We start from the raw sequence: 12345 nt of genomic DNA, 5'->3' as shown, positions 1-12345 counted from the left end.
TGACAATGGCAACTACCCTATCTTTTAGCATTAACTGCTCACACACTTGGCCTGCAAAAAATCTTCTTTGACAAATTGAAAAATCCTTCTGAAATCCCAAGGAAACTTCTCTAAAAATATTTTTTGTGGGTTACACTTGACTACAGAAATGAATTCCTCATTTTTAGAGCTTTCCAATGATATATAATACTTATATACTCGGCCAAAAACAATCCCTCAGCCATCAATCTCTCGGATGAGCTCCGTCATTTAAATTTCTACCTTTTAACTATAGTCTAAAACTATATTTTAAACTTTGATTTCCCATGTAGATCTCTGCCACATGTCACCTCTGGATTGGCTCATGAGTCCCTCTAGACTCCACCTGTCCTACCACCTGAGCACGACCGGACCCACCACTTCCTTGTCTCTTCCTTGTCACTGATCTGCAATGGATATTCATCATGCATCTCTGCATAGCGGATCGGTGACCACCATCTGATCATTTCCAACCTGCTCACTCCTTATCTCTCCTCTAAATTTCTCTCCTACCAGGTCGCACCACTTGGTCACCAAGTTGCGCTAATTAGCCATCGAGCTACTTTCCATCGCGACATAGCAACCACCGTCGGATCATCCTTCTGATCATCAGATCTTCCTTGACTTGCCCATCCATTAATTCACCTAGGATACTCTCTCTTCTAGTGGTCCTGCCACATGTCACTTCCTAATTTTCACTGAGCCTACCTTGACCACCACCTCAACTACCACCTTGCCAGTCACTATGTCACGGGGGATAACTAGTGAACACCTTCATCTCGCAGTATAGCGACAACCATTAGATCAGCTAAAGCTTGCTCGATCCTTAACACCTGAACCGCTCACCTTTTCTGCACATGCTTTGTCGCCAAGTCATGGGGATAACTGACGAGCTTCATTCCATCATGGTATAGCGACCGTCATTGGATCTTTCACATCACTGTCTGATCTTCCTTGATCTACCTGACCTTTACCTTGCTTGATCTGCTCCCTTCTATCGCACATCACCATGTGTCTGCCACTGGTTCACTCATGAGATGTGCCATGTCACCTTTGGTTATGTTGGTTTGTTTGATATTATTCTTTTAGCCAAACATCCTCCCTCGATGAGCTATTCAAAAGTCTCATCGATTCTGTAGTTTCATCAATACATTATACTTTATCTGCGAGACCAGTTCTAATTTCTTCAATATACTTTGTGTCGATAGAAATGATGCCTTCAGTGAGTCCTTTTAGAGATCCACCTAAGCCATGGTCTGTTCGATAAATCACCCTTTGGTTTGTCTACGCATCTAGCTGGCCAGCACTTGGACCTGCCATTGGACTTGGGCCCACCTTGGTTCTTCTTCTATGCTCTGCCACATGGCACATCTTGATTGGCTCTAGGGTTCATGTCCTGACACCTTAACATGGCCTCACTAACCATCGGAAGGAAGCTCTTCATAACTGTCTACCTTAATTGCTTGCATTAACTGTCGGCCATAGTTCACTACTAATAATTTGTCACCAAGTCGTGGTGAATATTTAGCGAGCATATTTCTATCACAGTATAGCAACCATCGTTGGATCATCTATGATCATCATTGATCTGTCTGACTTGCTCGCTAGTTAATTTTACCCTTCTTCTATAGAATTTGGGTGCTTTGAGATGCGCACGGGGGGCCCACCGAATCGCCTAGCGGCTCCTTGTCAAAAGACCATAAGCTTTGACACTAAGGATATATACGACTTTGCTTTTAAATATTAAAACTCTCCTCCCCACCACCAATGTGGGATACATGGTTATGCCTAGTGACCTTGTTTCTTTTATAAACCCAATTTGGCACCCAAGTAGAAAATACCTTACACAGGCCGATTGCATTTGTTTTGAAATTTCTTTTACCTGGCATCTGCCACACAAGGGATTTGGCGATATACTTGCCAAAAGAATTTTCTGAAGGTTTTAATAGCCACGCCATACCATGGGCAAGGAGAATGCAGATGTCTTCTTTGAAATGGGCCTCTAAAATCATCAAAATTTTATAGGTCCCAACAGTGGCTCTGACTGGGGATGGTTGATTGCAAGATCAACACAAGAATTCAAAAACTATGGTAGAGCAGACCACCCAAAAATAGATCACATCTCTTCTTCTCAAAATAGGGGTTCCTATTCTACCCAAACAACAAGGTACTTTATTGAAAACCACACAATTGAAGCAAAGCAATTGTACAAAGATACAATTTATTCATAAAATGACCCCAGGCCATCAAAGTTGAAGCCAACTCTTTCCTTTATCAAAAATCTGATTCTCATCGCTTGGTAATGTACACAATCTAAAGCAAATACTGATCATCAAAGAGGTGTTTGTGTTGTGACACACATCTTTCAACATGCTTTTCCAGTCAGCATTATATGCATACTCATCATGAAAATAATTTTGGACCTTACTTTCATGATCAACTATTGAAACATATCCATTCTTTTCATCATCTACTACATGCAATAAATCAGCATCTTTAATATCCCATTCTTGAAAAAATGAATATACCTCTGGCTCAAACATATAATCTGAAATAAAATTTGAACATTCACTCATCTTTGCATGAAAAACTTCAAGATGGGGTTCAAACACACTAGCAGGCAACTCATTACAAAAATCTTCATCCTGACACATGTTACTGCTGCATGGAATGATATCAGCCTCATGAATAGGTTCATCATTTACAACATCTAGTGTATCCAACATCTCTTCATACAAGGGGTTAGAAATAAAATGCAAACCCCTTTTGTGAACATTATGGCAAAGCCATGGCTGGATATGATCTATATCAACATCAAATAAATCATTAGAAATTTGCTTGTTGCAAACATCATCCATTCTATTGTCACGATCATCTTCATCTAAAAAGGAAGAAACAAAATCTGAAATAAAATTGACTTCAACATTCCATTTATCAAAATCACAAGGATTGACACCATAACGATCATTTTCATTGTAAACATCTTGCACGGAATATCAGCATGTATATCAGGGTAACAATGAAGTTCAATAGTTTCATCATTGTTGTTGGCATATGAGCAATTATCCACATCTTCACAAGCAATAAGCTCTTCATCAGCATATGCAGAAATATTTTCAAGATCATTCACATCAATATTTATGTCAACAAAAGAATTACTACTGTCTTCAGCTACATCTTCATGACTGTGGTTCTCACATTCTTTTATTGATAATTCATTGTCATAGGACTTCTCTTCAGCCTCTATTGAAACATGGTGAGTATTTGCAATTTCCTTCATGTCATCATTAATTGATGCATTTAGTTGTTCAATCCTTTCAAGAAGAGTTGCACGTTGCCGTTCAATGTGACATTCTTTATAAATTTGTTCATCAATGTGGGTTGTATTTTCATTGCAATCATGTGTACCATTAAAATCTTTTGAAATAATTTTGTGCTCAACTTTCATATCAAAAAGATCATCAACATGATTACAAGAAGTGAAATCTAAAAATACTCTCACTTCATCTTCAACACAATTTGCATTATCAATATCTATATGAGGATCAACCATTATTTGCACCAAACAACTCTGATTTTCATTTGGAATTAAATTATTGGTGTTGCTAGCACAAGTGTGGAAACCAAAGCTCTAAACATTTCTTCTTACTTCACACTTAATTGCAGCATTACAAACATTATGACAGCGGACACCGACAAATAAAAATCCTTTAGGGATACCATATTTTAAGTTTTTCTCTATGTCCATGGCTGTCACAAGAGCCTGATGTAATGTCTTTGGCTCTTTATCCCTCAACCTGTAACTCATCTTACTTCTAAAGGCATCCAAATAAATCACTAAAGACACTTCGTCATTTAGTCTATACCCTTGTGGGATCTCAGCCAGTGCTTTGGAAAATCTGACATTGAAGGCTGGCACTAATTCACCTTCCTCAACTCTAATCTCCATCAGCTTCCTCAGCATATCATTAAAGTTCATTTTCTCATCAAATTTCTTGAGAAAAGATGCAACTAATTCTTCCCATGATAGAATAGAAGCTTCCTACAAAAATGAAAATCAAATCCTGGCATCCCCTTTCAAGCTCTACACAAACAACTTCATGCAAATATCCTCATGGTAGATATCATAGCCATTCATTAAATCAACAAAGTTTTGCACATGCATTCTTGCTGATTGTTTTTGGTCCCCATTAAACAATGGTAAGTACTTCCTAATGTCACTTGGAATCTGATTCTGGTAACCAAGTATGTCATCAAAAAAAAATGGCACATGACCTTTAATAGAGAAATTTCTACAACAATCCATTACTAGTTGCGACCTTGCTTAAATACATTCACTATTTTCAACCAATAAGAATTATTGCAGCTAGAGTCTATCTTCCCTATTATTCAAAGTACTTAAATCATGCTTTTAAGCTGATAGGAGCATGCAACCTAACTTATTCCTTTTCCTTCTTAGTGCTGAAACTCACTTGGTAAGGAACAAAAATTCTTACAATCTTTAATACCAAGTTTGGCAAATACCTAGATATTGTAGCTATTGTTTTGATATTTGGTGAGACCTTTCTTAGACCTTCTAACATTATACACTAATCTACATACAAAGTCACCACCTCCTTCATGGAGGAAAGTATCTTCAATAAATTTCATATGTCCCCAGTAGAGTCGCCATTTTTTTTGTTCTCAAAAAATAGAAACCCAAGTTCACCTGCAATCTATTTATGAAATAGCCAATCTTAATCAATGAAAAGCTTCAAGCCTTGGACAACATAACATAGGATCCTAATGATCCTCCTACACTTTAGGTTTTGCTAGACCTAGGGGGCACACCATTTTGATGCATAAAATATAGCCAATTACAAACATATGGTATCAACAAAAGCAGATGAATCTCAAAAGGCTCAACAACAAAGAGGTTACTGCAGATGGGCTAGATCTACATTGACATCTCAACTAGATTGGAGCATGAGATAGGTGGAACATTACCACAGAATAGAAAGCAAAAGATATTCTGATTTGATTTTGAAAAAAAAAGAACCAAGTAAATTCTAGCTATAACAGATCAGTGCCTTAACCTTGGCATAGAGTCAATACAAAAACCACAAATAGAATCCAAGCTTCACATCAAATTCATTGAAAAAGATATCCCTCTATTAATGCCTGACATTAATACATTCTAGACTCAATCAAAGGATCATACTTATCCAAACATTGATCCAAATCCAAAATGATTGTTCACATAATTTAAACCCTTCCTTGAAGAGTACCTAAGAACACCCATTACACTCCCACTTTGAGAGGACAAACCCAAAGTCCCTTGAAGACTAGATTTATTGAAAATAAAGAATGCCTGAAGACAATCAAATGCAACTGTATATATGCCTTACATATATGCGATCTACAACTAAGAAACAATCTACAAAATGTATCAACTCAATGACAAAAGAAAGGGAACATCAACTATTACACTTAAGAAAATTACATGCAAAAATGAAACCCATTTTGGAAATCTCCTTCGGAGAATTTCTCCAAAAAACTGGAACCCATACAATGAGAAGAAAATTAGAATAAGAAGGAACAGAGAATAAATTGATATTTCATCTCTGACAATGGCAACTACCCTATCTTTTAGCATTAACTACTCACACACTTGGCCTACAGAAAATCTTCTTTGACAAATTGAAAAATCCTTTTGAAATCCCAAGGAAACTTCTCTAAAAATATTTTTTGTGGGCTACACTTGACTATAGAAATGGACTCCTCATTTTTAGATCTTTCCAATGATATATAATACTTATATACTCGGGGAAAAACAATCCCTCAACCATCAATGTCTCGGATGAGCTCCATCATTTAAATTTCTGCCTTTTCACTATAGTTCGAAACTATATTTTAAACTTTGAATTTCCCATGTAGATCTCTACCACATGTCACCTTTGGATTGGCTCATGAGTCCCTCTAGACTCCACCTGTCCTACCACCTGAGCACAGCTGGACCCACCACTTCCTTGTCTCTTCCTTGTCGCTGATCCGTGATGGATAATCATTGTGCATCTCTACATAGCGGATCAGTGACCACCATTTGATCATTTCAAACCTACTTGCTCCTTATCTCTCCTCTAAATTTCTCTCCTATCAGGTCCCACCATGTGGTTGCCAAGTCACGTTGATTAGCCATTGAGCTACTTTCCATCGCGACATAGCGACCATCGTTGGATCATCCTTCCGACCGTCATATCTTCCTTGACTTGCCCACACATTAATTTTCCTGGGCTACTCTCTCTTCTAGCGGGCCTGCCATGTGTCACTTCCTAATTTTCACTAAGCCCACCTTGACCACCACCTCAACTGCCACCTTGCCAGTCACTATGTCACGGGGGATAACCAGCAAGCACCTTCATCTCGTGGTATAGCGACAACTATTAGATCGGCTCAAACTTGCTCAATCCTTAACACTTGAACTGCTCACCTTTTTCACATGTGCTTTGTCACCAAGTTGCAGGGATAACTAGTGAGCTTCATTCCATCATGGTATAGCGACCGTCGTTCAATCTTTTACATCACCATCTAATATTCCTTGATCTGCCTGACCTTTACCTTGCCTGATCTGCTCTCTTCTATCATGTGTCACCATGTGTCAGCCACTGGTTCTCTCATGATATCTACCACATCACCTTTGGTTCTATTGGTTTGTTCGATATTATTCTATCGGCCAAACATCCTCCCTCGGCAAGCTGTTCAAAAGTCTCATCGATTCTGCAGTTTCATCGATACATTTTACTTTATCGGCGGGACCAGTTCTGATTTCTTTGATATACTTTATGTTGATAGAACTGATGCCTTCGGTGAGTCCTTTTAGAGATCCATCGAAGCCATGGTTTGTTCGATAAATCACCCTTTGGTTTGTCTGCGCATCCAACTAGCCACCACTTGGACTTGCCACTAGACTTGGGCCCACCTTGGTTCTACTTCTACGCTCTACCATGTGGCACATCCAGATTGGCTCTCGGGTCCCTATCCTAACACCTTAACATGACCTCACTAACTGTCAGAAGGAAGCTCTTCATAATCATCTGCCTTAACTGCTTGCATTAACTATCGGCCATAGTTCACCGCTAATAGTTTGTTGCCAAGTCGTGGTGAATATTTAGCGGGCATATTTCTATCATGGTATAGTGACTGTCGTTGGATCATCTGTGATCACCATTGATTTTTCTAACATGCTCGTTGGTTAATTTTGCCCTTCTGCTACAAAATTTGGGTGCTTTGAGATGCACACGGGGGGCCCACCAGATCTCCTAGCGGCTCCTTGTCAAAAGCCTGTAAGCTTTGACACTAAGCATATATGTGGCTTTTCTTTTAAATATTAAAACTCTCCTCCCCACCACCAGTGTGGGATAAATGGTTCTACCTGGCGACCTTGTTTCTTTTGTGAACCCAATTTGGTGCCCAAGTAGAAAATACCTAAACATAGGTCGATTGCATTTGTTTTGAGGTTTCTTTTACCTTCCATCTGCCACATAGGGGATTTGGCGATACACTTGCCAAATGAATTTGCCTGAAGGTTTTAATAGCCACACCATAGCACAGGCAAGGAGAATGATGATGTCTTCTTTGAAATGGACCTCTGAAATCATCAAAAATTTATAGGTCCCAATAGAACCAAAGGAGAAATGTCCCTATAGGTTCAAGAGGTCCACTAGTTTCGGTTGTGAGTCACAGGAACATGACCAGAAGAAGATGGTCAAATCGGTATGTTAAGAGATTCCCCAATCATGAAGTTGGGATGGATATTGTGTGCTACTATAGCACTACTTCTAGTTGTGATGCAGAGTCCAGAAATGAAAGGACCCATCAACAGAAGAAGGTAAGACCTACTCCCATGACTAAAAATGGGAAGAAGAATGAGACCAATCAGGTGTGGAGGAAGAAGACCATGGACCAGAAGTGCATTCAATGCACAGGTGATATCTCCTAAGGCTTAAAGGATATGCGGGACCTTAGGGGGACTATTATACTGAACTTATCATTCACCCCCTCAGTGAAGAAGGACACCCTGAAGAACAAGATGTTGTCGGTATGAAGGATGTAAATGAGAAGATAAGTATGTGTAGTGTCGGCCTTGGCTACACATCTACAGATCAGAGTTGGATCACTACTGCATGTGTCAATAGATGGAGATTAACAATTGGACTCAAACACAAAGTGACACAAAATTTTAGGAGTTACAGGAAGGTGCTACGGTAGTGATGATGGACCGGTACAAGAAATAGGTATGTGCAGGATGTTACAAGTATGATGATAACAGGTACTTGCAGGTTATGTAAGACAATGAGGTTCAAGATCATTGAATTAGCTCTAGTAACATCTAGAATAAGGAGTCTATGTCTCAGGTGGTTTTCATGAATACCTGAATGACATAGGTTGGCCCGATTGTTGAGCATGCAGGCATACATGTTTTTGGACTAACCAGTTTGACTCATGGCATGATGATAACATTGTATGGCATTTTGAAGATCTAGGATCATGTCATAAGCTGTGGTGGATATGATGGATTTTAAAGATCATCAGATGATCACATATACACACCTCAACTAGTATATGGAGTTGTTTAGAGCCCCAGTACTGGACCTGACCGGCATTGTGGACCTGAGATGCATGACTCGAGGGGAGTTTATAGCCATGTTTGCTAACTAGTATCAAACTTAATAGACACAAAGGGTGTGCAAGTGTCTATGGTTGTACGGGTATGTTTTTGTTTTGGAGGTATCCAATTTTGTGAGAAATTTCAATTCCTATTCAATTGAAATCAACTAGATCACCGGGAGTGTTTCTTGCTAAGAGGGAAAGTTACCTGCACAAGAGAACATGTACTTGGTATCAAAAGAGATAAAATTGGTATCAATGTTAGCCTCAACACTTGATATCAACCTTTTGAAGTTAGAATGGCTTCTTCATATCAAGGGGAGATGATGTGGTCTGACCGACAGGTAAGCAGTATTCATTGGCACATCCTTCTGCAATTTAGTGCTTTAACAATCAGTATCAGATTTGCATACTCAATTGGTGTCAGTTGGTGGTTGAGTTCTCCATCTCAAGTGTCATACCTTGAGAAGATGTAACAAGTGGTATCAAAAGAGGAGATGCATCCGATAAAGATAAAGGGGGAGAAATATTTATGTCAGTGCTCAGTAGATATAAGGAGGAATGATATACTGACAGTGCCCTTTGCCATTGTTGTCAAAGGGGGGGAAAGATTATGTAGTATACCACATACTACATGTGTGAGAATCCATGGATTATACAAAGGGGGAGAGTTGGATCACACAAAGGGGGAGAGAGATTATGTAGTATGTTAGATACTACATGATTTGACATCAATGCCAAAGGGGGAGATTGTTGGAATTGTGTTGTCATTGATGTCAACCAGTATAGGAAGGATACTGGTATAAGAGATAATTGTGTTGCACTGTCATGGATGCATACAAAATGAGATATCTTTGATATTACCTTGTGTTGTAGTGCTCCAGTAAGGTAAGGGAGAGAATTCCATTTAGTAGAATGACCTTTGGAGTCACCGGTATAAAATTCATTGTTTGACTTGTGTGTAAGAGATGGACGGGTTACCGCTACAGTCTATCACCGGTAAGGAGAATATGTCAATAGGTAAGTGATGTGTTGACATGGAGAAGATAAATCAACCAAGTGAGTACTTTCCAACCAGCAAGCTTATGACTAGTGTACATGCAAGATGAGAAAGGTGTTTGAGATATTGTTTGTGATGGAGAGGCAGAATATAATTACCTATATCACATCAACACTGGATGAGAAGGATGTACAGGTTATCGATATGATGTGTGGGTGCAAAATAGCAGGACTACCAATGGATAGAGATGCAATAACCATGTAAAGAGGTGACTAATAGTGAGTGTGCCCCAACTAGATCACATGTGCCTATTTGAAGACATGTTTCTCAAACAGGGAAGCCACATGAGTGCATTGCAGGATGTAGATGAAAAGGACTCACTCCCACTAGTAAGTGGAGATTATCTCCTTTTATGCAAAGTATGCATCTTAATTTTGTGAGATAAGGAAGAGGAGGTAAAGGTGGGTGTTTGAAGGATCACACTAGATGTACTATTGAATCAAAGGAATGCCTCAAGTGCACGAAATTAGGGATATGCACTGGACCAACATAGAAGGCATGATAAGCCACTAGGACCGGAAAGGAAGAGTAGAGAAGTGATGAATTTTTCACCTTGACAAACTGGCTGAGATTATGTCTGGTCTGATGATGAAGAAGGAAAAGTGGAGCAGTTGTAGATAGAGAGTGCAACCAGCATGCAAATGCCTCAGATGGAAACAGTTGAAGGTTGATGACATGGTGTCATCAAGGTGCCTACCGTTAAGTATGAGAATCAGTAAGAGAGAAAAGAGGCTAAGCAGTGTGCCCCTACCTAATGAAGATGAGAATGCTATGGATAGACATGTGGTGACCGGTTAAGGTGTTCCACCGATAGATTGGCAAATTGTAGACATGAAGGTTAACTGATAAAGTTTGAGATACTAACAAGGTTAGAGAACCGGTAGAAACGAAGGATCAGTTGTGCGTTTATTGTCGGTGACCAATTCTAGCTGACACAGAGATCTTTGTTGAAGTGGATATTGACAAGGATGCCACATGGAGTTGAAGTGGCAAGCTCACAGAGGTTGACAAAGTGTCATGTCAAGGAGGTAGTTGGCAGTTGGATGACATTAAATGTTGACTACAACAATCACAAAGGAGTAGCAGAGGGTTTGTGGCTCAATGAAAACCAAAGATTTGAGTGATGCCATGATCGATGAAAGATATTCTATTGTAGATCAGATTTTGTAAAGGCAACTGTGAGATCACTAAATGTGATTGACAAAGTAGGTCGAGGAACAGGGTCATGTTTTCTAAATAGAACAAACACATATTGGAAGGCATTTTAATGGAGGTGATGTGCAAGTAGTTGTCTTGGAGATCAAATCAAATGAGATCTGATTGGATTTGATGTACCTCATGATCAGTGGAAGAAAACCTAAAGGTGCCAAGTTCAAACTCAGGTCTTGGTGAAAAAATCTGGCTATATGTATGTAAGCCAAAGATTGATTGGCCTACTAAATGAGAGAGTGTTGTTGCATTTGAGAAGAAATCAATCAAGTACTTAATGAGTATCAGAAGAGAGTCTAAGTGTGAGAGAGACTAGGGTTGAAGAGTTCAACCAACAATAGTGAGGTAACTGGTGGTGACCAAACTGGTAATGAAGAGTTGCAGAAGAGGGCAGAGTAGGCAAGAAAAGAAATGGCAGAAGATAGTACCCGGGGATAGCAGCAGAGCAATTTAGAGAAGAGACAACTAGTAGAGAGAACCGGTAGAGAGAGAACTGGTAGAGAAGGAGAAGAGGTTGAACTGATAAGTTTGCAGCAAAAGATAAGGTTACAGTAGTGAGAAGGTGAGGTAGAGAATCGATAGTGAACTAGACAAGAGATCCAGCATAAAGATTTGCATAAGTGTAACAAAATCCTTTTGTAACAAGGTTATTAATTTGTAAATGATTATGTTTTGTATTCACTAAGTTGTAGCTTGGTGCAGGGGTTGTAGCTCCTTGGGTTGTTGCTCCTTGGGTTGGTGCCCTAAAGTCAAGGGTTGGTGCCCTAAACATTGTAATCAGAGATTCATTGTGAGGTTGGATTGGAGCAGTAGTCTCCAGCACCATTTCTCACCGAGGTTTTTTCCATCTTGGGTTTTCCTTATATATGTTGGTGTTATGTGATGTCCCTTTATGTGTGAATACATTTGTGATTAGTCTCCCCACTAATCGGTAAGTCTACATTGAGTTAGATCTGATAACCAATATACACACATAGGATAGTTAAAGAAAAAAGATTGAGAACCACTAATTCACCCCCCTCTCAGTGGTGCATTGTGTCTAACACATAACCCCTAAAACCATAAACCCATAACCATAACCATAACATGATCTACAAAGAGATATTACATCATATTTATACCAACCTAGGACCTAAACAATTAGGTCAGCCTAATAAAAGATAATACAATAAATTCATAACATAAACCCGCAATCCAATGATCAACCAGGTCGACCTAAGACCAAAACAATATATTCCAATCAATAGATTCAATTGGTAACACATCAGGATCATCCACTAGCATGTTACATAAAATGGTCCATAACCTAACATAATAAGATAGCATTAGGTCCGGTCCTAAATGCAACACCATTGATCAACAGGAACACGAACAAGATAACCAACTGGTGCTGGAGCACCTAGTTTTTAACT

Source organism: Cryptomeria japonica, chromosome 2 (assembly GCF_030272615.1).
Source record: "Cryptomeria japonica chromosome 2, Sugi_1.0, whole genome shotgun sequence".
Classification (NCBI taxonomy): Eukaryota; Viridiplantae; Streptophyta; class Pinopsida; order Cupressales; family Cupressaceae; genus Cryptomeria; species Cryptomeria japonica.
Note: the sequence above shows the minus strand (reverse complement) of the source record.